Source organism: Acipenser ruthenus, unplaced genomic scaffold (assembly GCF_902713425.1).
Source record: "Acipenser ruthenus unplaced genomic scaffold, fAciRut3.2 maternal haplotype, whole genome shotgun sequence".
NCBI lineage: Eukaryota > Metazoa > Chordata > Actinopteri > Acipenseriformes > Acipenseridae > Acipenser > Acipenser ruthenus.
In genome coordinates this window covers 1-26,120 of record NW_026708864.1, presented here as the reverse complement: position 1 = coordinate 26,120, position 26,120 = coordinate 1, and the positions used below count along the sequence as shown (strand labels likewise).

Genomic DNA, 26,120 nt, shown 5'->3' with positions numbered 1-26,120 from the left:
TACACAATTCAGCAAAAGGCTGGCAAGCTCAGCTGACTGCAGCAGTCAATAGCTGCCACCACTGTTTTTTCTTCTTGTTGCCGAGTGTGCGTTAACAGTGCTTCCAGAACACAGGGGCCAGTGGCACAATGGATAGTCTGACTACACATCAGAAGATTGTAGGTTTGACTCCTGCCTGGCTCGCGACTGTTGTTGTATGCTTGTTTACCCTCAGCTTTGGAAATTTGTAGGACAGGGTTGATAAATGGCGACCTCGAGGTGTCTCTGCCTCCTTAGCGCAGTAGGTAGCGCGTCAGTCTCATAATCTGAAGGTCCTGAGTTCGATCCTCAGAGGGGGCAGCTTCTGTGTGTTTTTTTTAATAGACTATTTTACAGCTGTTGGAATGAAATCTTTGTTCCCAAGTTAGACCAGATTGAACATTTTCGAACCATTTATTAAAGAAAGAGCATCATTGGAGAATGCAGGTATCGATCCCGCTACTTCTCGCATGCTAAACGAGCGCTCTACCATTTGAGCTAATTCCCCACATTTGACAACGTATGACACGTGGCTGCCCAGAGCTAGGTGAAAATGATTAACTTATTTTTATTTGATGATGATGATGATGATGATGATGTTGTTGTTGTTGTTGTTGTTGTTTCAGACAGTTGTTGCCTTAGGTTTCATTCCTTCTTTTTATCCTCATTACCAGTAAAACCATTTGAGCTAATTCCCCACACTTGACAACGTATGACACGTGGCTGCCCAGAGCTAGGTGAAAATGATTAACTTATTTTTATTTGATGATGATGATGATGATGTTGTTGTTGTTGTTGTTTCAGACAGTTGTTGCCTTAGGTTTCATTCCTTCTTTTTATCCTCATTACCAGTAAAACCATTTGAGCTAATTCCCCACACTTGACAACGTATGACACGTGGCTGCCCAGAGCTAGGTGAAAATGATTAACTTATTTTTATTTGATGATGATGATGATGATGATGTTGTTGTTGTTGTTGTTGTTGTTGTTGTTGTTTCAGACAGTTGTTGCCTTAGGTTTCATTCCTTCTTTTTATCCTCATTACCAGTAAAACCATTTGAGCTAATTCCCAACACTTGACAACGTATGACACGTGGCTTCCCAGAGCTAGGTGAAAATGATTAACTTATTTTTATTTGATGATGATAATGATGATGTTGTTGTTGTTGTTGTTTCAGACAGTTGTTGCCTTAGGTTTCATTCCTTCTTTTTATCCTCATTACCAGTAAAACCATTTGAGCTAATTCCCCACACTTGACAAACGTATGACACGTGGCTGCCCAGAGCTAGGTGAAAATGATTAACTTATTTTTATTTGATGATGATGATGATGATGTTGTTGTTGTTGTTGTTTCAGACAGTTGTTGCCTTAGGTTTCATTCCTTCTTTTTATCCTCATTACCAGTAAAACCATTTGAGCTAATTCCCCACACTTGACAACGTATGACACGTGGCTGCCCAGAGCTAGGTGAAAATGATTAACTTATTTTTATTTGATGATGATGATGATGATGTTGTTGTTGTTGTTGTTGTTGTTGTTTCAGACAGTTGTTGCCTTAGGTTTCATTCCTTCTTTTTATCCTCATTACCAGTAAAACCATTTGAGCTAATTCCCCACACTTGACAACGTATGACACTTGGCTGCCCAGAGCTAGGTGAAAATGATTAACTTATTTTTATTTGATGATGATGATGATGATGATGTTGTTGTTGTTGTTGTTGTTTCAGACAGTTGTTGCCTTAGGTTTCATTCCTTCTTTTTATCCTCATTACCAGTAAAACCAGGTAGGAGAAAAAAAAAAAAAAAAGTATTGTCCTTTCGAGCCGGAATTGAACCAGCGACCTAAGGATGCCAATGTGTTCCACTACAGTCCTCCGCTCTACCAGCTGAGCTATCGAAGGAAGGATGGGAGGGTTGCTCCTTGAGGACAATACACAATTCAGCAAAAGGCTGGCAAGCTCAGCTGACTGCAGCAGTCAATAGCTGCCACCACTGTTTTTCTTCTTGTTGCCGAGTGTGCGTTAACAGTGCTTCCAGAACACAGGGGCCAGTGGCACAATGGATAGTCTGACTACACATCAGAAGATTGTAGGTTTGACTCCTGCCTGGCTCGCGACTGTTGTTGTATGCTTGTTTACCCTCAGCTTTGGAAATTTGTAGGACAGGGTTGATAAATGGCGACCTCGAGGTGTCTCTGCCTCCTTAGCGCAGTAGGTAGCGCGTCAGTCCTCATAATCTGAAGGTCCTGAGTTCGATCCTCAGAGGGGGCAGCTTCTGTGTGTTTTTTTTAATAGACTATTTTACAGCTGTTGGAATGAAATCTTTGTTCCCAAGTTAGACCAGATTGAACATTTTCGAACCATTTATTAAAGAAAGAGCATCCATTGGAGAATGCAGGTATCGATCCCGCTACTTCTCGCATGCTAAACGAGCGCTCTACCATTTGAGCTAATTCCCCACATTTGACAACGTATGACACGTGGCTGCCCAGAGCTAGGTGAAAATGATTAACTTATTTTTATTTGATGATGATGATGATGATGATGTTGTTGTTGTTGTTGTTGTTGTTTCAGACAGTTGTTGCCTTAGGTTTCATTCCTTCTTTTTATCCTCATTACCAGTAAAACCATTTGAGCTAATTCCCCACACTTGACAACGTATGACACGTGGCTGCCCAGAGCTAGGTGAAAATGATTAACTTATTTTTATTTGATGATGATGATGATGATGATGTTGTTGTTGTTGTTGTTGTTGTTTCAGACAGTTGTTGCCTTAGGTTTCATTCCTTCTTTTTATCCTCATTACCAGTAAAACCATTTGAGCTAATTCCCCACACTTGACAACGTATGACACGTGCTGCCCAGAGCTAGGTGAAAATGATTAACTTATTTTTATTTGATGATGATGATGATGATGATGTTGTTGTTGTTGTTGTTGTTGTTGTTGTTGTTTCAGACAGTTGTTGCCTTAGGTTTCATTCCTTCTTTTTATCCTCATTACCAGTAAAACCATTTGAGCTAATTCCCAACACTTGACAACGTATGACACGTGGCTTCCCAGAGCTAGGTGAAAATGATTAACTTATTTTTATTTGATGATGATAATGATGATGTTGTTGTTGTTGTTGTTTCAGACAGTTGTTGCCTTAGGTTTCATTCCTTCTTTTATCCTCATTACCAGTAAAACCATTTGAGCTAATTCCCCACACTTGACAACGTATGACACGTGGCTGCCCAGAGCTAGGTGAAAATGATTAACTTATTTTTATTTGATGATGATGATGATGATGTTGTTGTTGTTGTTGTTTCAGACAGTTGTTGCCTTAGGTTTCATTCCTTCTTTTTATCCTCATTACCAGTAAAACCATTTGAGCTAATTCCCCACACTTGACAACGGTATGACACGTGGCTGCCCAGAGCTAGGTGAAAATGATTAACTTATTTTTATTTGATGATGATGATGATGATGTTGTTGTTGTTGTTGTTGTTGTTGTTTCAGACAGTTGTTGCCTTAGGTTTCATTCCTTCTTTTTATCCTCATTACCAGTAAAACCATTTGAGCTAATTCCCCACACTTGACAACGTATGACACTTGGCTGCCCAGAGCTAGGTGAAAATGATTAACTTATTTTTTATTTGATGATGATGATGATGATGATGTTGTTGTTGTTGTTGTTGTTTCAGACAGTTGTTGCCTTAGGTTTCATTCCTTCTTTTTATCCTCATTACCAGTAAAACCAGGTAGGAGAAAAAAAAAAAAAAAGTATTGTCCTTCGAGCCGGAATTGAACCAGCGACCTAAGGATGCCAATGTGTTCCACTACAGTCCTCCGCTCTACCAGCTGAGCTATCGAAGGAAGGATGGGAGGGTTGCTCCTTGAGGACAATACACAATTCAGCAAAAGGCTGGCAAGCTCAGCTGACTGCAGCAGTCAATAGCTGCCACCACTGTTTTTCTTCTTGTTTGCGAGTGTGCGTTAACAGTGCTTCCAGAACACAGGGGCCAGTGGCACAATGGATAGTCTGACTACACATCAGAAGATTGTAGGTTTGACTCTGCCTGGCTCGCGACTGTTGTTGTATGCTTGTTTACCCTCAGCTTTGGAAATTTGTAGGACAGGGTTGATAAATGGCGACCTCGAGGTGTCTCTGCCTCCTTAGCGCAGTAGGTAGCGCGTCAGTCTCATAATCTGAAGGTCCTGAGTTCGATCCTCAGAGGGGGCAGCTTCTGTGTGTTTTTTTTAATAGACTATTTTACAGCTGTTGGAATGAAATCTTTGTTCCCAAGTTAGACCAGATTGAACATTTTCGAACCATTTATTAAAGAAAGAGCATCCATTGGAGAATGCAGGTATCGATCCCGCTACTTCTCGCATGCTAAACGAGCGCTCTACCATTTGAGCTAATTCCCCCACATTTGACAACGTATGACACGTGGCTGCCCAGAGCTAGGGTGAAAATGATTAACTTATTTTTATTTGATGATGATGATGATGATTGTTGTTGTTGTTGTTGTTGTTGTTTCAGACAGTTGTTGCCTTAGGTTTCATTCCTTCTTTTTATCCTCATTACCAGTAAAACCATTTGAGCTAATTCCCCACACTTGACAACGTATGACACGTGGCTGCCCAGAGCTAGGTGAAAATGATTAACTTATTTTTATTTGATGATGATGATGATGATGTTGTTGTTGTTGTTGTTTCAGACAGTTGTTGCCTTAGGTTTCATTCCTTCTTTTTATCCTCATTACCAGTAAAACCATTTGAGCTAATTCCCCACACTTGACAACGTATGACACGTGGCTGCCCAGAGCTAGGTGAAAATGATTAACTTATTTTTATTTGATGATGATGATGATGATGATGTTGTTGTTGTTGTTGTTGTTGTTGTTGTTGTTGTTTCAGACAGTTGTTGCCTTAGGTTTCATTCCTTTCTTTTTATCCTCATTACCAGTAAAACCATTTGAGCTAATTCCCAACACTTGACAACGTATGACACGTGGCTGCCCAGAGCTAGGTGAAAATGATTAACTTATTTTTATTTGATGATGATGATGATGATGTTGTTGTTGTTGTTGTTTCAGACAGTTGTTGCCTTAGGTTTCATTCCTTCTTTTTATCCTCATTACCAGTAAAACCATTTGAGCTAATTCCCCACACTTGACAACGTATGACACGTGGCTGCCCAGAGCTAGGTGAAATGATTAACTTATTTTCATTTGATGATGATGATGATGATGTTGTTGTTGTTGTTGTTGTTGTTGTTTCAGACAGTTGTTGCCTTAGGTTTCATTCCTTCTTTTTATCCTCATTACCAGTAAAACCATTTGAGCTAATTCCCCACACTTGACAACGTATGACACTTGGCTGCCCAGAGCTAGGTGAAAATGATTAACTTATTTTTATTTGATGATGATGATGATGATGATGTTGTTGTTGTTGTTGTTGTTTCAGACAGTTGTTGCCTTAGGTTTCATTCCTTCTTTTTATCCTCATTACCAGTAAAACCATTTGAGCTAATTCCCCACACTTGACAACGTATGACACGTGGCTGCCCAGAGCTAGGTGAAAATGATTAACTTATTTTCATTTGATGATGATGATGATGATGATGTTGTTGTTGTTGTTGTTGTTGTTTCAGACAGTTGTTGCCTTAGGTTTCATTCCTTCTTTTTATCCTCATTACCAGTAAAACCATTTGAGCTAATTCCCCACACTTGACAACGTATGACACTTGGCTGCCCAGAGCTAGGTGAAAATGATTAACTTATTTTTATTTGATGATGATGATGATGATGATGTTGTTGTTGTTGTTGTTGTTTCAGACAGTTGTTGCCTTAGGTTTCATTCCTTCTTTTTATCCTCATTACCAGTAAAACCATTTGAGCTAATTCCCAACACTTGACAACGTATGACACGTGGCTTCCCAGAGCTAGGTGAAAATGATTAACTTATTTTTATTTGATGATGATGATGATGATGTTGTTGTTGTTGTTGTTTCAGACAGTTGTTGCCTTAGGTTTCATTCCTTCTTTTTATCCTCATTACCAGTAAAACCATTTGAGCTAATTCCCCACACTTGACAACGTATGACACGTGGCTGCCCAGAGCTAGGTGAAAATGATTAACTTATTTTTATTTGATGATGATGATGATGATGTTGTTGTTGTTGTTGTTTCAGACAGTTGTTGCCTTAGGTTTCATTCCTTCTTTTTATCCTCATTACCAGTAAAACCATTTGAGCTAATTCCCCACACTTGACAACGTATGACACTTGGCTGCCCAGAGCTAGGTGAAAATGATTAACTTATTTTTATTTGATGATGATGATGATGATGATGTTGTTGTTGTTGTTGTTGTTTCAGACAGTTGTTGCCTTAGGTTTCATTCCTTCTTTTTATCCTCATTACCAGTAAAACCAGGTAGGAGAAAAAAAAAAAAAAAGTATTGTCCTTCGAGCCGGAATTGAACCAGCGACCTAAGGATGCCAATGTGTTCCACTACAGTCCTCCGCTCTACCAGCTGAGCTATCGAAGGAAGGATGGGAGGGTTGCTCCTTGAGGACAATACACAATTCAGCAAAAGGCTGGCAAGCTCAGCTGACTGCAGCAGTCAATAGCTGCCACCACTGTTTTTCTTCTTGTTGCCGAGTGTGCGTTAACAGTGCTTCCAGAACACAGGGGCCAGTGGCACAATGGATAGTCTGACTACACATCAGAAGATTGTAGGTTTGACTCCTGCCTGGCTCGCGACTGTTGTTGTATGCTTGTTTACCCTCAGCTTTGGAAATTTGTAGGACAGGGTTGATAAATGGCGACCTCGAGGTGTCTCTGCCTCCTTAGCGCAGTAGGTAGCGCGTCAGTCTCATAATCTGAAGGTCCTGAGTTCGATCCTCAGAGGGGGCAGCTTCTGTGTGTTTTTTTTAATAGACTATTTTACAGCTGTTGGAATGAAATCTTTGTTCCCAAGTTAGACCAGATTGAACATTTTCGAACCATTTATTAAAGAAAGAGCATCCATTGGAGAATGCAGGTATCGATCCCGCTACTTCTCGCATGCTAAACGAGCGCTCTACCATTTGAGCTAATTCCCCACATTTGACAACGTATGACACGTGGCTGCCCAGAGCTAGGTGAAAATGATTAACTTATTTTTATTTGATGATGATGATGATGATGATGTTGTTGTTGTTGTTGTTGTTGTTTCAGACAGTTGTTGCCTTAGGTTTCATTCCTTCTTTTTATCCTCATTACCAGTAAAACCATTTGAGCTAATTCCCCACACTTGACAACGTATGACACGTGGCTGCCCAGAGCTAGGTGAAAATGATTAACTTATTTTTATTTGATGATGATGATGATGATGTTGTTGTTGTTGTTGTTTCAGACAGTTGTTGCCTTAGGTTTCATTCCTTCTTTTTATCCTCATTACCAGTAAAACCATTTGAGCTAATTCCCCACACTTGACAACGTATGACACGTGGCTGCCCAGAGCTAGGTGAAAATGATTAACTTATTTTTATTTGATGATGATGATGATGATGATGTTGTTGTTGTTGTTGTTGTTGTTGTTGTTGTTGTTTCAGACAGTTGTTGCCTTAGGTTTCATTCCTTCTTTTTATCCTCATTACCAGTAAAACCATTTGAGCTAATTCCCAACACTTGACAACGTATGACACGTGGCTGCCCAGAGCTAGGTGAAAATGATTAACTTATTTTTATTTGATGATGATGATGATGATGTTGTTGTTGTTGTTGTTTCAGACAGTTGTTGCCTTAGGTTTCATTCCTTCTTTTTATCCTCATTACCAGTAAAACCATTTGAGCTAATTCCCCACACTTGACAACGTATGACACGTGGCTGCCCAGAGCTAGGTGAAAATGATTAACTTATTTTCATTTGATGATGATGATGATGATGTTGTTGTTGTTGTTGTTGTTGTTGTTTCAGACAGTTGTTGCCTTAGGTTTCATTCCTTCTTTTTATCCTCATTACCAGTAAAACCATTTGAGCTAATTCCCCACACTTGACAACGTATGACACTTGGCTGCCCAGAGCTAGGTGAAAATGATTAACTTATTTTTATTTGATGATGATGATGATGATGATGTTGTTGTTGTTGTTGTTGTTTCAGACAGTTGTTGCCTTAGGTTTCATTCCTTCTTTTTATCCTCATTACCAGTAAAACCATTTGAGCTAATTCCCCACACTTGACAACGTATGACACGTGGCTGCCCAGAGCTAGGTGAAAATGATTAACTTATTTTCATTTGATGATGATGATGATGATGATGTTGTTGTTGTTGTTGTTGTTGTTTCAGACAGTTGTTGCCTTAGGTTTCATTCCTTCTTTTTATCCTCATTACCAGTAAAACCATTTGAGCTAATTCCCCACACTTGACAACGTATGACACTTGGCTGCCCAGAGCTAGGTGAAAATGATTAACTTATTTTTATTTGATGATGATGATGATGATGATGTTGTTGTTGTTGTTGTTGTTTCAGACAGTTGTTGCCTTAGGTTTCATTCCTTCTTTTTATCCTCATTACCAGTAAAACCATTTGAGCTAATTCCCAACACTTGACAACGTATGACACGTGGCTTCCCAGAGCTAGGTGAAAATGATTAACTTATTTTTATTTGATGATGATGATGATGATGTTGTTGTTGTTGTTGTTTCAGACAGTTGTTGCCTTAGGTTTCATTCCTTCTTTTTATCCTCATTACCAGTAAAACCATTTGAGCTAATTCCCCACACTTGACAACGTATGACACGTGGCTGCCCAGAGCTAGGTGAAAATGATTAACTTATTTTTATTTGATGATGATGATGATGATGTTGTTGTTGTTGTTGTTTCAGACAGTTGTTGCCTTAGGTTTCATTCCTTCTTTTTATCCTCATTACCAGTAAAACCATTTGAGCTAATTCCCCACACTTGACAACGTATGACACGTGGCTGCCCAGAGCTAGGTGAAAATGATTAACTTATTTTTATTTGATGATGATGATGATGATGTTGTTGTTGTTGTTGTTGTTGTTGTTTCAGACAGTTGTTGCCTTAGGTTTCATTCCTTCTTTTTATCCTCATTACCAGTAAAACCATTTGAGCTAATTCCCCACACTTGACAACGTATGACACGTGGCTGCCCAGAGCTAGGTGAAAATGATTAACTTATTTTTATTTGATGATGATGATGATGATGATGTTGTTGTTGTTGTTGTTGTTTCAGACAGTTGTTGCCTTAGGTTTCATTCCTTCTTTTTATCCTCATTACCAGTAAAACCAGGTAGGAGAAAAAAAAAAAAAAAAGTATTGTCCTTCGAGCCGGAATTGAACCAGCGACCTAAGGATGCCAATGTGTTCCACTACAGTCCTCCGCTCTACCAGCTGAGCTATCGAAGGAAGGATGGGAGGGTTGCTCCTTGAGGACAATACACAATTCAGCAAAAGGCTGGCAAGCTCAGCTGACTGCAGCAGTCAATAGCTGCCACCACTGTTTTTCTTCTTGTTGCCGAGTGTGCGTTAACAGTGCTTCCAGAACACAGGGGCCAGTGGCACAATGGATAGTCTGACTACACATCAGAAGATTGTAGGTTTGACTCCTGCCTGGCTCGCGACTGTTGTTGTATGCTTGTTTACCCTCAGCTTTGGAAATTTGTAGGACAGGGTTGATAAATGGCGACCTCGAGGTGTCTCTGCCTCCTTAGCGCAGTAGGTAGCGCGTCAGTCTCATAATCTGAAGGTCCTGAGTTCGATCCTCAGAGGGGGCAGCTTCTGTGTGTTTTTTTTAATAGACTATTTTACAGCTGTTGGAATGAAATCTTTGTTCCCAAGTTAGACCAGATTGAACATTTTCGAACCATTTATTAAAGAAAGAGCATCCATTGGAGAATGCAGGTATCGATCCCGCTACTTCTCGCATGCTAAACGAGCGCTCTACCATTTGAGCTAATTCCCCACATTTGACAACGTATGACACGTGGCTGCCCAGAGCTAGGTGAAAATGATTAACTTATTTTTATTTGATGATGATGATGATGATGATGTTGTTGTTGTTGTTGTTGTTGTTTCAGACAGTTGTTGCCTTAGGTTTCATTCCTTCTTTTTATCCTCATTACCAGTAAAACCATTTGAGCTAATTCCCCACACTTGACAACGTATGACACGTGGCTGCCCAGAGCTAGGTGAAAATGATTAACTTATTTTTATTTGATGATGATGATGATGATGTTGTTGTTGTTGTTGTTTCAGACAGTTGTTGCCTTAGGTTTCATTCCTTCTTTTTATCCTCATTACCAGTAAAACCATTTGAGCTAATTCCCCACACTTGACAACGTATGACACGTGGCTGCCCAGAGCTAGGTGAAAATGATTAACTTATTTTTATTTGATGATGATGATGATGATGATGTTGTTGTTGTTGTTGTTGTTGTTGTTGTTGTTTCAGACAGTTGTTGCCTTAGGTTTCATTCCTTCTTTTTATCCTCATTACCAGTAAAACCATTTGAGCTAATTCCCAACACTTGACAACGTATGACACGTGGCTGCCCAGAGCTAGGTGAAAATGATTAACTTATTTTTATTTGATGATGATGATGATGATGTTGTTGTTGTTGTTGTTTCAGACAGTTGTTGCCTTAGGTTTCATTCCTTCTTTTTATCCTCATTACCAGTAAAACCATTTGAGCTAATTCCCCACACTTGACAACGTATGACACGTGGCTGCCCAGAGCTAGGTGAAAATGATTAACTTATTTTCATTTGATGATGATGATGATGATGTTGTTGTTGTTGTTGTTGTTGTTGTTTCAGACAGTTGTTGCCTTAGGTTTCATTCCTTCTTTTTATCCTCATTACCAGTAAAACCATTTGAGCTAATTCCCCACACTTGACAACGTATGACACTTGGCTGCCCAGAGCTAGGTGAAAATGATTAACTTATTTTTATTTGATGATGATGATGATGATGATGTTGTTGTTGTTGTTGTTGTTTCAGACAGTTGTTGCCTTAGGTTTCATTCCTTCTTTTTATCCTCATTACCAGTAAAACCATTTGAGCTAATTCCCCACACTTGACAACGTATGACACGTGGCTGCCCAGAGCTAGGTGAAAATGATTAACTTATTTTCATTTGATGATGATGATGATGATGATGTTGTTGTTGTTGTTGTTGTTGTTTCAGACAGTTGTTGCCTTAGGTTTCATTCCTTCTTTTTATCCTCATTACCAGTAAAACCATTTGAGCTAATTCCCCACACTTGACAACGTATGACACTTGGCTGCCCAGAGCTAGGTGAAAATGATTAACTTATTTTTATTTGATGATGATGATGATGATGATGTTGTTGTTGTTGTTGTTGTTTCAGACAGTTGTTGCCTTAGGTTTCATTCCTTCTTTTTATCCTCATTACCAGTAAAACCATTTGAGCTAATTCCCAACACTTGACAACGTATGACACGTGGCTTCCCAGAGCTAGGTGAAAATGATTAACTTATTTTTATTTGATGATGATGATGATGATGTTGTTGTTGTTGTTGTTTCAGACAGTTGTTGCCTTAGGTTTCATTCCTTCTTTTTATCCTCATTACCAGTAAAACCATTTGAGCTAATTCCCCACACTTGACAACGTATGACACGTGGCTGCCCAGAGCTAGGTGAAAATGATTAACTTATTTTTATTTGATGATGATGATGATGATGTTGTTGTTGTTGTTGTTTCAGACAGTTGTTGCCTTAGGTTTCATTCCTTCTTTTTATCCTCATTACCAGTAAAACCATTTGAGCTAATTCCCCACACTTGACAACGTATGACACGTGGCTGCCCAGAGCTAGGTGAAAATGATTAACTTATTTTTATTTGATGATGATGATGATGATGTTGTTGTTGTTGTTGTTGTTGTTGTTTCAGACAGTTGTTGCCTTAGGTTTCATTCCTTCTTTTTATCCTCATTACCAGTAAAACCATTTGAGCTAATTCCCCACACTTGACAACGTATGACACGTGGCTGCCCAGAGCTAGGTGAAAATGATTAACTTATTTTTATTTGATGATGATGATGATGATGATGTTGTTGTTGTTGTTGTTGTTTCAGACAGTTGTTGCCTTAGGTTTCATTCCTTCTTTTTATCCTCATTACCAGTAAAACCAGGTAGGAGAAAAAAAAAAAAAAAAGTATTGTCCTTCGAGCCGGAATTGAACCAGCGACCTAAGGATGCCAATGTGTTCCACTACAGTCCTCCGCTCTACCAGCTGAGCTATCGAAGGAAGGATGGGAGGGTTGCTCCTTGAGGACAATACACAATTCAGCAAAAGGCTGGCAAGCTCAGCTGACTGCAGCAGTCAATAGCTGCCACCACTGTTTTTCTTCTTGTTGCCGAGTGTGCGTTAACAGTGCTTCCAGAACACAGGGGCCAGTGGCACAATGGATAGTCTGACTACACATCAGAAGATTGTAGGTTTGACTCCTGCCTGGCTCGCGACTGTTGTTGTATGCTTGTTTACCCTCAGCTTTGGAAATTTGTAGGACAGGGTTGATAAATGGCGACCTCGAGGTGTCTCTGCCTCCTTAGCGCAGTAGGTAGCGCGTCAGTCTCATAATCTGAAGGTCCTGAGTTCGATCCTCAGAGGGGGCAGCTTCTGTGTGTTTTTTTTAATAGACTATTTTACAGCTGTTGGAATGAAATCTTTGTTCCCAAGTTAGACCAGATTGAACATTTTCGAACCATTTATTAAAGAAAGAGCATCCATTGGAGAATGCAGGTATCGATCCCGCTACTTCTCGCATGCTAAACGAGCGCTCTACCATTTGAGCTAATTCCCCACATTTGACAACGTATGACACGTGGCTGCCCAGAGCTAGGTGAAAATGATTAACTTATTTTTATTTGATGATGATGATGATGATGATGTTGTTGTTGTTGTTGTTGTTGTTTCAGACAGTTGTTGCCTTAGGTTTCATTCCTTCTTTTTATCCTCATTACCAGTAAAACCATTTGAGCTAATTCCCCACACTTGACAACGTATGACACGTGGCTGCCCAGAGCTAGGTGAAAATGATTAACTTATTTTTATTTGATGATGATGATGATGATGTTGTTGTTGTTGTTGTTTCAGACAGTTGTTGCCTTAGGTTTCATTCCTTCTTTTTATCCTCATTACCAGTAAAACCATTTGAGCTAATTCCCCACACTTGACAACGTATGACACGTGGCTGCCCAGAGCTAGGTGAAAATGATTAACTTATTTTTATTTGATGATGATGATGATGATGATGTTGTTGTTGTTGTTGTTGTTGTTGTTGTTGTTTCAGACAGTTGTTGCCTTAGGTTTCATTCCTTCTTTTTATCCTCATTACCAGTAAAACCATTTGAGCTAATTCCCAACACTTGACAACGTATGACACGTGGCTGCCCAGAGCTAGGTGAAAATGATTAACTTATTTTTATTTGATGATGATGATGATGATGTTGTTGTTGTTGTTGTTTCAGACAGTTGTTGCCTTAGGTTTCATTCCTTCTTTTTATCCTCATTACCAGTAAAACCATTTGAGCTAATTCCCCACACTTGACAACGTATGACACGTGGCTGCCCAGAGCTAGGTGAAAATGATTAACTTATTTTCATTTGATGATGATGATGATGATGTTGTTGTTGTTGTTGTTGTTGTTGTTTCAGACAGTTGTTGCCTTAGGTTTCATTCCTTCTTTTTATCCTCATTACCAGTAAAACCATTTGAGCTAATTCCCCACACTTGACAACGTATGACACTTGGCTGCCCAGAGCTAGGTGAAAATGATTAACTTATTTTTATTTGATGATGATGATGATGATGATGTTGTTGTTGTTGTTGTTGTTTCAGACAGTTGTTGCCTTAGGTTTCATTCCTTCTTTTTATCCTCATTACCAGTAAAACCATTTGAGCTAATTCCCCACACTTGACAACGTATGACACGTGGCTGCCCAGAGCTAGGTGAAAATGATTAACTTATTTTCATTTGATGATGATGATGATGATGTTGTTGTTGTTGTTGTTGTTGTTGTTTCAGACAGTTGTTGCCTTAGGTTTCATTCCTTCTTTTTATCCTCATTACCAGTAAAACCATTTGAGCTAATTCCCCACACTTGACAACGTATGACACTTGGCTGCCCAGAGCTAGGTGAAAATGATTAACTTATTTTTATTTGATGATGATGATGATGATGATGTTGTTGTTGTTGTTGTTGTTTCAGACAGTTGTTGCCTTAGGTTTCATTCCTTCTTTTTATCCTCATTACCAGTAAAACCATTTGAGCTAATTCCCAACACTTGACAACGTATGACACGTGGCTTCCCAGAGCTAGGTGAAAATGATTAACTTATTTTTATTTGATGATGATGATGATGATGTTGTTGTTGTTGTTGTTTCAGACAGTTGTTGCCTTAGGTTTCATTCCTTCTTTTTATCCTCATTACCAGTAAAACCATTTGAGCTAATTCCCCACACTTGACAACGTATGACACGTGGCTGCCCAGAGCTAGGTGAAAATGATTAACTTATTTTTATTTGATGATGATGATGATGATGTTGTTGTTGTTGTTGTTTCAGACAGTTGTTGCCTTAGGTTTCATTCCTTCTTTTTATCCTCATTACCAGTAAAACCATTTGAGCTAATTCCCCACACTTGACAACGTATGACACGTGGCTGCCCAGAGCTAGGTGAAAATGATTAACTTATTTTTATTTGATGATGATGATGATGATGTTGTTGTTGTTGTTGTTGTTGTTGTTTCAGACAGTTGTTGCCTTAGGTTTCATTCCTTCTTTTTATCCTCATTACCAGTAAAACCATTTGAGCTAATTCCCCACACTTGACAACGTATGACACGTGGCTGCCCAGAGCTAGGTGAAAATGATTAACTTATTTTTATTTGATGATGATGATGATGATGATGTTGTTGTTGTTGTTGTTGTTTCAGACAGTTGTTGCCTTAGGTTTCATTCCTTCTTTTTATCCTCATTACCAGTAAAACCAGGTAGGAGAAAAAAAAAAAAAAAAGTATTGTCCTTCGAGCCGGAATTGAACCAGCGACCTAAGGATGCCAATGTGTTCCACTACAGTCCTCCGCTCTACCAGCTGAGCTATCGAAGGAAGGATGGGAGGGTTGCTCCTTGAGGACAATACACAATTCAGCAAAAGGCTGGCAAGCTCAGCTGACTGCAGCAGTCAATAGCTGCCACCACTGTTTTTCTTCTTGTTGCCGAGTGTGCGTTAACAGTGCTTCCAGAACACAGGGGCCAGTGGCACAATGGATAGTCTGACTACACATCAGAAGATTGTAGGTTTGACTCCTGCCTGGCTCGCGACTGTTGTTGTATGCTTGTTTACCCTCAGCTTTGGAAATTTGTAGGACAGGGTTGATAAATGGCGACCTCGAGGTGTCTCTGCCTCCTTAGCGCAGTAGGTAGCGCGTCAGTCTCATAATCTGAAGGTCCTGAGTTCGATCCTCAGAGGGGGCAGCTTCTGTGTGTTTTTTTTAATAGACTATTTTACAGCTGTTGGAATGAAATCTTTGTTCCCAAGTTAGACCAGATTGAACATTTTCGAACCATTTATTAAAGAAAGAGCATCCATTGGAGAATGCAGGTATCGATCCCGCTACTTCTCGCATGCTAAACGAGCGCTCTACCATTTGAGCTAATTCCCCACATTTGACAACGTATGACACGTGGCTGCCCAGAGCTAGGTGAAAATGATTAACTTATTTTTATTTGATGATGATGATGATGATGATGTTGTTGTTGTTGTTGTTGTTGTTTCAGACAGTTGTTGCCTTAGGTTTCATTCCTTCTTTTTATCCTCATTACCAGTAAAACCATTTGAGCTAATTCCCCACACTTGACAACGTATGACACGTGGCTGCCCAGAGCTAGGTGAAAATGATTAACTTATTTTTATTTGATGATGATGATGATGATGTTGTTGTTGTTGTTGTTTCAGACAGTTGTTGCCTTAGGTTTCATTCCTTCTTTTTATCCTCATTACCAGTAAAACCATTTGAGCTAATTCCCCACACTTGACAACGTATGACACGTGGCTGCCCAGAGCTAGGTGAAAATGATTAACTTATTTTTATTTGATGATGATGATGATGATGATGTTGTTGTTGTTGTTGTTGTTGTTGTTGTTGTTTCAGACAGTTGTTGCCTTAGGTTTCATTCCTTCTTTTTATCCTCATTACCAGTAAAACCATTTGAGCTAATTCCCAACACTTGACAACGTATGACACGTGGCTGCCCAGAGCTAGGTGAAAATGATTAACTTATTTTTATTTGATGATGATGATGATGATGTTGTTGTTGTTGTTGTTTCAGACAGTTGTTGCCTTAGGTTTCATTCCTTCTTTTTATCCTCATTACCAGTAAAACCATTTGAGCTAATTCCCCACACTTGACAACGTATGACACGTGGCTGCCCAGAGCTAGGTGAAAATGATTAACTTATTTTCATTTGATGATGATGATGATGATGTTGTTGTTGTTGTTGTTGTTGTTGTTTCAGACAGTTGTTGCCTTAGGTTTCATTCCTTCTTTTTATCCTCATTACCAGTAAAACCATTTGAGCTAATTCCCCACACTTGACAACGTATGACACTTGGCTGCCCAGAGCTAGGTGAAAATGATTAACTTATTTTTATTTGATGATGATGATGATGATGATGTTGTTGTTGTTGTTGTTGTTTCAGACAGTTGTTGCCTTAGGTTTCATTCCTTCTTTTTATCCTCATTACCAGTAAAACCATTTGAGCTAATTCCCAACACTTGACAACGTATGACACGTGGCTTCCCAGAGCTAGGTGAAAATGATTAACTTATTTTTATTTGATGATGATGATGATGATGTTGTTGTTGTTGTTGTTTCAGACAGTTGTTGCCTTAGGTTTCATTCCTTCTTTTTATCCTCATTACCAGTAAAACCATTTGAGCTAATTCCCCACACTTGACAACGTATGACACGTGGCTGCCCAGAGCTAGGTGAAAATGATTAACTTATTTTTATTTGATGATGATGATGATGATGTTGTTGTTGTTGTTGTTTCAGACAGTTGTTGCCTTAGGTTTCATTCCTTCTTTTTATCCTCATTACCAGTAAAACCATTTGAGCTAATTCCCCACACTTGACAACGTATGACACGTGGCTGCCCAGAGCTAGGTGAAAATGATTAACTTATTTTTATTTGATGATGATGATGATGATGTTGTTGTTGTTGTTGTTGTTGTTGTTTCAGACAGTTGTTGCCTTAGGTTTCATTCCTTCTTTTTATCCTCATTACCAGTAAAACCATTTGAGCTAATTCCCCACACTTGACAACGTATGACACGTGGCTGCCCAGAGCTAGGTGAAAATGATTAACTTATTTTTATTTGATGATGATGATGATGATGATGTTGTTGTTGTTGTTGTTGTTTCAGACAGTTGTTGCCTTAGGTTTCATTCCTTCTTTTTATCCTCATTACCAGTAAAACCAGGTAGGAGAAAAAAAAAAAAAAAGTATTGTCCTTCGAGCCGGAATTGAACCAGCGACCTAAGAATGCCAATGTGTTCCACTACAGTCCTCCGCTCTACCAGCTGAGCTATCGAAGGAAGGATGGGAGGGTTGCTCCTTGAGGACAATACACAATTCAGCAAAAGGCTGGCAAGCTCAGCTGACTGCAGCAGTCAATAGCTGCCACCACTGTTTTTCTTCTTGTTGCCGAGTGTGCGTTAACAGTGCTTCCAGAACACAGGGGCCAGTGGCACAATGGATAGTCTGACTACACATCAGAAGATTGTAGGTTTGACTCCTGCCTGGCTCGCGACTGTTGTTGTATGCTTGTTTACCCTCAGCTTTGGAAATTTGTAGGACAGGGTTGATAAATGGCGACCTCGAGGTGTCTCTGCCTCCTTAGCGCAGTAGGTAGCGCGTCAGTCTCATAATCTGAAGGTCCTGAGTTCGATCCTCAGAGGGGGCAGCTTCTGTGTGTTTTTTTTAATAGACTATTTTACAGCTGTTGGAATGAAATCTTTGTTCCCAAGTTAGACCAGATTGAACATTTTCGAACCATTTATTAAAGAAAGAGCATCCATTGGAGAATGCAGGTATCGATCCCGCTACTTCTCGCATGCTAAACGAGCGCTCTACCATTTGAGCTAATTCCCCACATTTGACAACGTATGACACGTGGCTGCCCAGAGCTAGGTGAAAATGATTAACTTATTTTTATTTGATGATGATGATGATGATGATGTTGTTGTTGTTGTTGTTGTTGTTTCAGACAGTTGTTGCCTTAGGTTTCATTCCTTCTTTTTATCCTCATTACCAGTAAAACCATTTGAGCTAATTCCCCACACTTGACAACGTATGACACGTGGCTGCCCAGAGCTAGGTGAAAATGATTAACTTATTTTTATTTGATGATGATGATGATGATGATGTTGTTGTTGTTGTTGTTGTTGTTGTTGTTGTTTCAGACAGTTGTTGCCTTAGGTTTCATTCCTTCTTTTTATCCTCATTACCAGTAAAACCATTTGAGCTAATTCCCAACACTTGACAACGTATGACACGTGGCTTCCCAGAGCTAGGTGAAAATGATTAACTTATTTTTATTTGATGATGATAATGATGATGTTGTTGTTGTTGTTGTTTCAGACAGTTGTTGCCTTAGGTTTCATTCCTTCTTTTTATCCTCATTACCAGTAAAACCATTTGAGCTAATTCCCCACACTTGACAACGTATGACACGTGGCTGCCCAGAGCTAGGTGAAAATGATTAACTTATTTTTATTTGATGATGATGATGATGATGTTGTTGTTGTTGTTGTTTCAGACAGTTGTTGCCTTAGGTTTCATTCCTTCTTTTTATCCTCATTACCAGTAAAACCATTTGAGCTAATTCCCCACACTTGACAACGTATGACACGTGGCTGCCCAGAGCTAGGTGAAAATGATTAACTTATTTTTATTTGATGATGATGATGATGATGTTGTTGTTGTTGTTGTTGTTGTTGTTTCAGACAGTTGTTGCCTTAGGTTTCATTCCTTCTTTTTATCCTCATTACCAGTAAAACCATTTGAGCTAATTCCCCACACTTGACAACGTATGACACTTGGCTGCCCAGAGCTAGGTGAAAATGATTAACTTATTTTTATTTGATGATGATGATGATGATGATGTTGTTGTTGTTGTTGTTGTTTCAGACAGTTGTTGCCTTAGGTTTCATTCCTTCTTTTTATCCTCATTACCAGTAAAACCAGGTAGGAGAAAAAAAAAAAAAAGTATTGTCCTTCGAGCCGGAATTGAACCAGCGACCTAAGGATGCCAATGTGTTCCACTACAGTCCTCCGCTCTACCAGCTGAGCTATCGAAGGAAGGATGGGAGGGTTGCTCCTTGAGGACAATACACAATTCAGCAAAAGGCTGGCAAGCTCAGCTGACTGCAGCAGTCAATAGCTGCCACCACTGTTTTTCTTCTTGTTGCCGAGTGTGCGTTAACAGTGCTTCCAGAACACAGGGGCCAGTGGCACAATGGATAGTCTGACTACACATCAGAAGATTGTAGGTTTGACTCCTGCCTGGCTCGCGACTGTTGTTGTATGCTTGTTTACCCTCAGCTTTGGAAATTTGTAGGACAGGGTTGATAAATGGCGACCTCGAGGTGTCTCTGCCTCCTTAGCGCAGTAGGTAGCGCGTCAGTCTCATAATCTGAAGGTCCTGAGTTCGATCCTCAGAGGGGGCAGCTTCTGTGTGTTTTTTTTAATAGACTATTTTACAGCTGTTGGAATGAAATCTTTGTTCCCAAGTTAGACCAGATTGAACATTTTCGAACCATTTATTAAAGAAAGAGCATCCATTGGAGAATGCAGGTATCGATCCCGCTACTTCTCGCATGCTAAACGAGCGCTCTACCATTTGAGCTAATTCCCCACATTTGACAACGTATGACACGTGGCTGCCCAGAGCTAGGTGAAAATGATTAACTTATTTTTATTTGATGATGATGATGATGATGATGTTGTTGTTGTTGTTGTTGTTGTTTCAGACAGTTGTTGCCTTAGGTTTCATTCCTTCTTTTTATCCTCATTACCAGTAAAACCATTTGAGCTAATTCCCCACACTTGACAACGTATGACACGTGGCTGCCCAGAGCTAGGTGAAAATGATTAACTTATTTTTATTTGATGATGATGATGATGATGTTGTTGTTGTTGTTGTTTCAGACAGTTGTTGCCTTAGGTTTCATTCCTTCTTTTTATCCTCATTACCAGTAAAACCATTTGAGCTAATTCCCCACACTTGACAACGTATGACACGTGGCTGCCCAGAGCTAGGTGAAAATGATTAACTTATTTTTATTTGATGATGATGATGATGATGATGTTGTTGTTGTTGTTGTTGTTGTTGTTGTTGTTTCAGACAGTTGTTGCCTTAGGTTTCATTCCTTCTTTTTATCCTCATTACCAGTAAAACCATTTGAGCTAATTCCCAACACTTGACAACGTATGACACGTGGCTGCCCAGAGCTAGGTGAAAATGATTAACTTATTTTTATTTGATGATGATGATGATGATGTTGTTGTTGTTGTTGTTTCAGACAGTTGTTGCCTTAGGTTTCATTCCTTCTTTTTATCCTCATTACCAGTAAAACCATTTGAGCTAATTCCCCACACTTGACAACGTATGACACGTGGCTGCCCAGAGCTAGGTGAAAATGATTAACTTATTTTCATTTGATGATGATGATGATGATGTTGTTGTTGTTGTTGTTGTTGTTGTTTCAGACAGTTGTTGCCTTAGGTTTCATTCCTTCTTTTTATCCTCATTACCAGTAAAACCATTTGAGCTAATTCCCCACACTTGACAACGTATGACACTTGGCTGCCCAGAGCTAGGTGAAAATGATTAACTTATTTTTATTTGATGATGATGATGATGATGATGTTGTTGTTGTTGTTGTTGTTTCAGACAGTTGTTGCCTTAGGTTTCATTCCTTCTTTTTATCCTCATTACCAGTAAAACCATTTGAGCTAATTCCCAACACTTGACAACGTATGACACGTGGCTTCCCAGAGCTAGGTGAAAATGATTAACTTATTTTTATTTGATGATGATGATGATGATGTTGTTGTTGTTGTTGTTTCAGACAGTTGTTGCCTTAGGTTTCATTCCTTCTTTTTATCCTCATTACCAGTAAAACCATTTGAGCTAATTCCCCACACTTGACAACGTATGACACGTGGCTGCCCAGAGCTAGGTGAAAATGATTAACTTATTTTTATTTGATGATGATGATGATGATGTTGTTGTTGTTGTTGTTTCAGACAGTTGTTGCCTTAGGTTTCATTCCTTCTTTTTATCCTCATTACCAGTAAAACCATTTGAGCTAATTCCCCACACTTGACAACGTATGACACGTGGCTGCCCAGAGCTAGGTGAAAATGATTAACTTATTTTTATTTGATGATGATGATGATGATGTTGTTGTTGTTGTTGTTGTTGTTGTTTCAGACAGTTGTTGCCTTAGGTTTCATTCCTTCTTTTTATCCTCATTACCAGTAAAACCATTTGAGCTAATTCCCCACACTTGACAACGTATGACACGTGGCTGCCCAGAGCTAGGGTGAAAATGATTAACTTATTTTTATTTGATGATGATGATGATGATGTGTTGTTGTTGTTGTTGTTGTTTCAGACAGTTGTTGCCTTAGGTTTCATTCCTTCTTTTTATCCTCATTACCAGTAAAACCAGGTAGGAGAAAAAAAAAAAAAAGTATTGTCCTTCGAGCCGGAATTGAACCAGCGACCTAAGGATGCCAATGTGTTCACTACAGTCCTCCGCTCTACCAGCTGAGCTATCGAAGGAAGGATGGGAGGGTTGCTCCTTGAGGACAATACACAATTCAGCAAAAGGCTGGCAAGCTCAGCTGACTGCAGCAGTCAATAGCTGCCACCACTGTTTTTCTTCTTGTTGCCGAGTGTGCGTTAACAGTGCTTCCAGAACACAGGGGCCAGTGGCACAATGGATAGTCCTGACTACACATCAGAAGATTGTAGGTTTGACTCCTGCCTGGCTCGCGACTGTTGTTGTATGCTTGTTTACCCTCAGCTTTTGGAAATTTGTAGGACAGGGTTGATAAATGGCGACCTCGAGGTGTCTCTGCCTCCTTAGCGCAGTAGGTAGCGCGTCAGTCTCATAATCTGAAGGTCCTGAGTTCGATCCTCAGAGGGGGCAGCTTCTGTGTGTTTTTTTTAATAGACTATTTTACAGCTGTTGGAATGAAATCTTTGTTCCCAAGTTAGACCAGATTGAACATTTTCGAACCATTTATTAAAGGAAAGAGCATCCATTGGAGAATGCAGGTATCGATCCCGCTACTTCTCGCATGCTAAACGAGCGCTCTACCATTTGAGCTAATTCCCCACATTTGACAACGTATGACACGTGGCTGCCCAGAGCTAGGTGAAAATGATTAACTTATTTTTATTTGATGATGATGATGATGATGATGTTGTTGTTGTTGTTGTTGTTGTTTCAGACAGTTGTTGCCTTAGGTTTCATTCCTTCTTTTTATCCTCATTACCAGTAAAACCATTTGAGCTAATTCCCCCACACTTGACAACGTATGACACGTGGCTGCCCAGAGCTAGGTGAAAATGATTAACTTATTTTTATTTGATGATGATGATGATGATGATGTTGTTGTTGTTGTTGTTGTTGTTGTTGTTGTTTCAGACAGTTGTTTGCCTTAGGTTTCATTCCTTCTTTTTATCCTCATTACCAGTAAAACCATTTGAGCTAATTCCCAACACTTGACAACGTATGACACGTGGCTCCCAGAGCTAGGTGAAAATGATTAACTTATTTTTATTTGATGATGATAATGATGATGTTGTTGTTGTTGTTGTTTCAGACAGTTGTTGCCTTAGGTTTCATTCCTTCTTTTTATCCTCATTACCAGTAAAACCATTTGAGCTAATTCCCCACACTTGACAACGTATGACACGTGGCTGCCCAGAGCTAGGTGAAAATGATTAACTTATTTTTATTTGATGATGATGATGATGATGTTGTTGTTGTTGTTGTTTCAGACAGTTGTTGCCTTAGGTTTCATTCCTTCTTTTTATCCTCATTACCAGTAAAACCATTTGAGCTAATTCCCCACACTTGACAACGTATGACACGTGGCTGCCCAGAGCTAGGTGAAAATGATTAACTTATTTTTATTTGATGATGATGATGATGATGTTGTTGTTGTTGTTGTTGTTGTTGTTTCAGACAGTTGTTGCCTTAGGTTTCATTCCTTCTTTTTATCCTCATTACCAGTAAAACCATTTGAGCTAATTCCCCACACTTGACAACGTATGACACTTGGGCTGCCCAGAGCTAGGTGAAAATGATTAACTTATTTTTATTTGATGATGATGATGATGATGATGTTGTTGTTGTTGTTGTTGTTTCAGACAGTTGTTGCCTTAGGTTTCATTCCTTCTTTTTATCCTCATTACCAGTAAAACCAGGTAGGAGAAAAAAAAAAAAAAGTATTGTCCTTCGAGCCGGAATTGAACCAGCGACCTAAGGATGCCAATGTGTTCCACTACAGTCCTCCGCTCTACCAGCTGAGCTATCGAAGGAAGGATGGGAGGGTTGCTCCTTGAGGACAATACACAATTCAGCAAAAGGCTGGCAAGCTCAGCTGACTGCAGCAGTCAATAGCTGCCACCACTGTTTTTCTTCTTGTTGCCGAGTGTGCGTTAACAGTGCTTCCAGAACACAGGGGCCAGTGGCACAATGGATAGTCCTGACTACACATCAGAAGATTGTAGGTTTGACTCCTGCCTGGCTCGCGACTGTTGTTGTATGCTTGTTTACCCTCAGCTTTGGAAATTTGTAGGACAGGGTTGATAAATGGCGACCTCGAGGTGTCTCTGCCTCCTTAGCGCAGTAGGTAGCGCGTCAGTCTCATAATCTGAAGGTCCTGAGTTCGATCCTCAGAGGGGGCAGCTTCTGTGTGTTTTTTTTAATAGACTATTTTACAGCTGTTGGAATGAAATCTTTGTTCCCAAGTTAGACCAGATTGAACATTTTCGAACCATTTATTAAAGAAAGAGCATCCATTGGAGAATGCAGGTATCGATCCCGCTACTTCTCGCATGCTAAACGAGCGCTCTACCATTTGAGCTAATTCCCCACATTTGACAACGTATGACACGTGGCTGCCCAGAGCTAGGTGAAAATGATTAACTTATTTTTATTTGATGATGATGATGATGATGATGTTGTTGTTGTTGTTGTTGTTGTTTCAGACAGTTGTTGCCTTAGGTTTCATTCCTTCTTTTTATCCTCATTACCAGTAAAACCATTTGAGCTAATTCCCCACACTTGACAACGTATGACACGTGGCTGCCCAGAGCTAGGTGAAAATGATTAACTTATTTTTATTTGATGATGATGATGATGATGTTGTTGTTGTTGTTGTTTCAGACAGTTGTTGCCTTAGGTTTCATTCCTTCTTTTTATCCTCATTACCAGTAAAACCATTTGAGCTAATTCCCCACACTTGACAAACGTATGACACGTGGCTGCCCAGAGCTAGGTGAAAATGATTAACTTATTTTTATTTGATGATGATGATGATGATGATGTTGTTGTTGTTGTTGTTGTTGTTGTTGTTGTTTCAGACAGTTGTTTGCCTTAGGTTTCATTCCTTCTTTTTATCCTCATTACCAGTAAAACCATTTGAGCTAATTCCCAACACTTGACAACGTATGACACGTGGCCTGCCCAGAGCTAGGTGAAATGATTAACTTATTTTTATTTGATGATGATGATGATGATGATGTTGTTGTTGTTGTTGTTGTTGTTTCAGACAGTTGTTGCCTTAGGTTTCATTCCTTCTTTTTATCCTCATTACCAGTAAAACCATTTGAGCTAATTCCCCACACTTGACAACGTATGACACGTGGCTGCCCAGAGCTAGGTGAAAATGATTAACTTATTTTTATTTGATGATGATGATGATGATGATGTTGTTGTTGTTGTTGTTGTTGTTGTTGTTGTTTCAGACAGTTGTTGCCTTAGGTTTCATTCTTCTTTTTATCCTCATTACCAGTAAAACCATTTGAGCTAATTCCCAACACTTGACAACGTATGACACGTGGCTGCCCAGAGCTAGGTGAAAATGATTAACTTATTTTTATTTGATGATGATGATGATGATGTTGTTGTTGTTGTTGTTTCAGACAGTTGTTGCCTTAGGTTTCATTCCTTCTTTTTATCCTCATTACCAGTAAAACCATTTGAGCTAATTCCCCACACTTGACAACGTATGACACGTGGCTGCCCAGAGCTAGGTGAAAATGATTAACTTATTTTTATTTGATGATGATGATGATGATGTTGTTGTTGTTGTTGTTTCAGACAGTTGTTGCCTTAGGTTTCATTCCTTCTTTTTATCCTCATTACCAGTAAAACCATTTGAGCTAATTCCCCACACTTGACAACGTATGACACGTGGCTGCCCAGAGCTAGGTGAAAATGATTAACTTATTTTTATTTGATGATGATGGATGATGATGTTGTTGTTGTTGTTGTGTTGTTGTTTCAGACAGTTGTTGCCTTAGGTTTCATTCCTTCTTTTTATCCTCATTACCAGTAAAAACCATTTGAGCTAATTCCCCACACTTGACAACGTATGACACTTGGCTGCCCAGAGCTAGGTGAAAATGATTAACTTATTTTTATTTGATGATGATGATGATGATGATGTTGTTGTTGTTGTTGTTGTTTCAGACAGTTGTTGCCTTAGGTTTCATTCCTTCTTTTTATCCTCATTACCAGTAAAACCAGGTAGGAGAAAAAAAAAAAAAAAGTATTGTCCTTCGAGCCGGAATTGAACCAGCGACCTAAGGATGCCAATGTGTTCCACTACAGTCCTCCGCTCTACCAGCTGAGCTATCGAAGGAAGGATGGGAGGGTTGCTCCTTGAGGACAATACACAATTCAGCAAAAGGCTGGCAAGCTCAGCTGACTGCAGCAGTCAATAGCTGCCACCACTGTTTTTCTTCTTGTTGCCGAGTGTGCG

General features: G+C 39.5%; 21 non-coding genes across 21 annotated transcripts; 10 read left to right on the top strand and 11 right to left on the bottom strand.

The window, feature by feature from the left end:
* Positions 1-266: 266 nt before the first annotated feature.
* trnam-cau (transfer RNA methionine (anticodon CAU)) lies at positions 267-339 on the top strand. The gene has a single exon. It is a non-coding gene; the product is annotated as a tRNA-Met (tRNA).
* Positions 340-1,833: 1,494 nt separating this feature from the next.
* trnay-gua (transfer RNA tyrosine (anticodon GUA)) lies at positions 1,834-1,920 on the bottom strand. Its single transcript is given in 2 exon segments — positions 1,834-1,869; positions 1,884-1,920. It is a non-coding gene; the product is annotated as a tRNA-Tyr (tRNA).
* A 1,867-nt stretch (positions 1,921-3,787) lies between these two features.
* Positions 3,788-3,874, bottom strand: trnay-gua (transfer RNA tyrosine (anticodon GUA)). The gene is given in 2 exon segments: positions 3,788-3,823; positions 3,838-3,874. It is a non-coding gene; the product is annotated as a tRNA-Tyr (tRNA).
* A 294-nt stretch (positions 3,875-4,168) lies between these two features.
* On the top strand, positions 4,169-4,241 carry trnam-cau (transfer RNA methionine (anticodon CAU)). The gene has a single exon. It is a non-coding gene; the product is annotated as a tRNA-Met (tRNA).
* A 2,225-nt stretch (positions 4,242-6,466) lies between these two features.
* Positions 6,467-6,553, bottom strand: trnay-gua (transfer RNA tyrosine (anticodon GUA)). Its single transcript is given in 2 exon segments — positions 6,467-6,502; positions 6,517-6,553. It is a non-coding gene; the product is annotated as a tRNA-Tyr (tRNA).
* Positions 6,554-6,848: 295 nt separating this feature from the next.
* trnam-cau (transfer RNA methionine (anticodon CAU)) lies at positions 6,849-6,921 on the top strand. The gene has a single exon. It is a non-coding gene; the product is annotated as a tRNA-Met (tRNA).
* A 2,413-nt stretch (positions 6,922-9,334) lies between these two features.
* trnay-gua (transfer RNA tyrosine (anticodon GUA)) lies at positions 9,335-9,421 on the bottom strand. Its single transcript is given in 2 exon segments — positions 9,335-9,370; positions 9,385-9,421. It is a non-coding gene; the product is annotated as a tRNA-Tyr (tRNA).
* A 295-nt stretch (positions 9,422-9,716) lies between these two features.
* On the top strand, positions 9,717-9,789 carry trnam-cau (transfer RNA methionine (anticodon CAU)). The gene has a single exon. It is a non-coding gene; the product is annotated as a tRNA-Met (tRNA).
* Positions 9,790-12,199: 2,410 nt separating this feature from the next.
* Positions 12,200-12,286, bottom strand: trnay-gua (transfer RNA tyrosine (anticodon GUA)). The gene is given in 2 exon segments: positions 12,200-12,235; positions 12,250-12,286. It is a non-coding gene; the product is annotated as a tRNA-Tyr (tRNA).
* Positions 12,287-12,581: 295 nt separating this feature from the next.
* On the top strand, positions 12,582-12,654 carry trnam-cau (transfer RNA methionine (anticodon CAU)). The gene has a single exon. It is a non-coding gene; the product is annotated as a tRNA-Met (tRNA).
* A 2,410-nt stretch (positions 12,655-15,064) lies between these two features.
* trnay-gua (transfer RNA tyrosine (anticodon GUA)) lies at positions 15,065-15,151 on the bottom strand. Its single transcript is given in 2 exon segments — positions 15,065-15,100; positions 15,115-15,151. It is a non-coding gene; the product is annotated as a tRNA-Tyr (tRNA).
* A 295-nt stretch (positions 15,152-15,446) lies between these two features.
* On the top strand, positions 15,447-15,519 carry trnam-cau (transfer RNA methionine (anticodon CAU)). The gene has a single exon. It is a non-coding gene; the product is annotated as a tRNA-Met (tRNA).
* A 2,038-nt stretch (positions 15,520-17,557) lies between these two features.
* trnay-gua (transfer RNA tyrosine (anticodon GUA)) lies at positions 17,558-17,644 on the bottom strand. Its single transcript is given in 2 exon segments — positions 17,558-17,593; positions 17,608-17,644. It is a non-coding gene; the product is annotated as a tRNA-Tyr (tRNA).
* A 295-nt stretch (positions 17,645-17,939) lies between these two features.
* On the top strand, positions 17,940-18,012 carry trnam-cau (transfer RNA methionine (anticodon CAU)). Its single transcript has one exon. It is a non-coding gene; the product is annotated as a tRNA-Met (tRNA).
* A 1,310-nt stretch (positions 18,013-19,322) lies between these two features.
* On the bottom strand, positions 19,323-19,409 carry trnay-gua (transfer RNA tyrosine (anticodon GUA)). The gene is given in 2 exon segments: positions 19,323-19,358; positions 19,373-19,409. It is a non-coding gene; the product is annotated as a tRNA-Tyr (tRNA).
* Positions 19,410-19,704: 295 nt separating this feature from the next.
* trnam-cau (transfer RNA methionine (anticodon CAU)) lies at positions 19,705-19,777 on the top strand. The gene has a single exon. It is a non-coding gene; the product is annotated as a tRNA-Met (tRNA).
* A 2,037-nt stretch (positions 19,778-21,814) lies between these two features.
* Positions 21,815-21,900, bottom strand: trnay-gua (transfer RNA tyrosine (anticodon GUA)). The gene is given in 2 exon segments: positions 21,815-21,850; positions 21,864-21,900. It is a non-coding gene; the product is annotated as a tRNA-Tyr (tRNA).
* A 297-nt stretch (positions 21,901-22,197) lies between these two features.
* trnam-cau (transfer RNA methionine (anticodon CAU)) lies at positions 22,198-22,270 on the top strand. The gene has a single exon. It is a non-coding gene; the product is annotated as a tRNA-Met (tRNA).
* Positions 22,271-23,583: 1,313 nt separating this feature from the next.
* trnay-gua (transfer RNA tyrosine (anticodon GUA)) lies at positions 23,584-23,670 on the bottom strand. Its single transcript is given in 2 exon segments — positions 23,584-23,619; positions 23,634-23,670. It is a non-coding gene; the product is annotated as a tRNA-Tyr (tRNA).
* Positions 23,671-23,966: 296 nt separating this feature from the next.
* On the top strand, positions 23,967-24,039 carry trnam-cau (transfer RNA methionine (anticodon CAU)). The gene has a single exon. It is a non-coding gene; the product is annotated as a tRNA-Met (tRNA).
* Positions 24,040-25,913: 1,874 nt separating this feature from the next.
* trnay-gua (transfer RNA tyrosine (anticodon GUA)) lies at positions 25,914-26,000 on the bottom strand. Its single transcript is given in 2 exon segments — positions 25,914-25,949; positions 25,964-26,000. It is a non-coding gene; the product is annotated as a tRNA-Tyr (tRNA).
* Between the last annotated feature and the right edge of the window lie 120 nt (positions 26,001-26,120).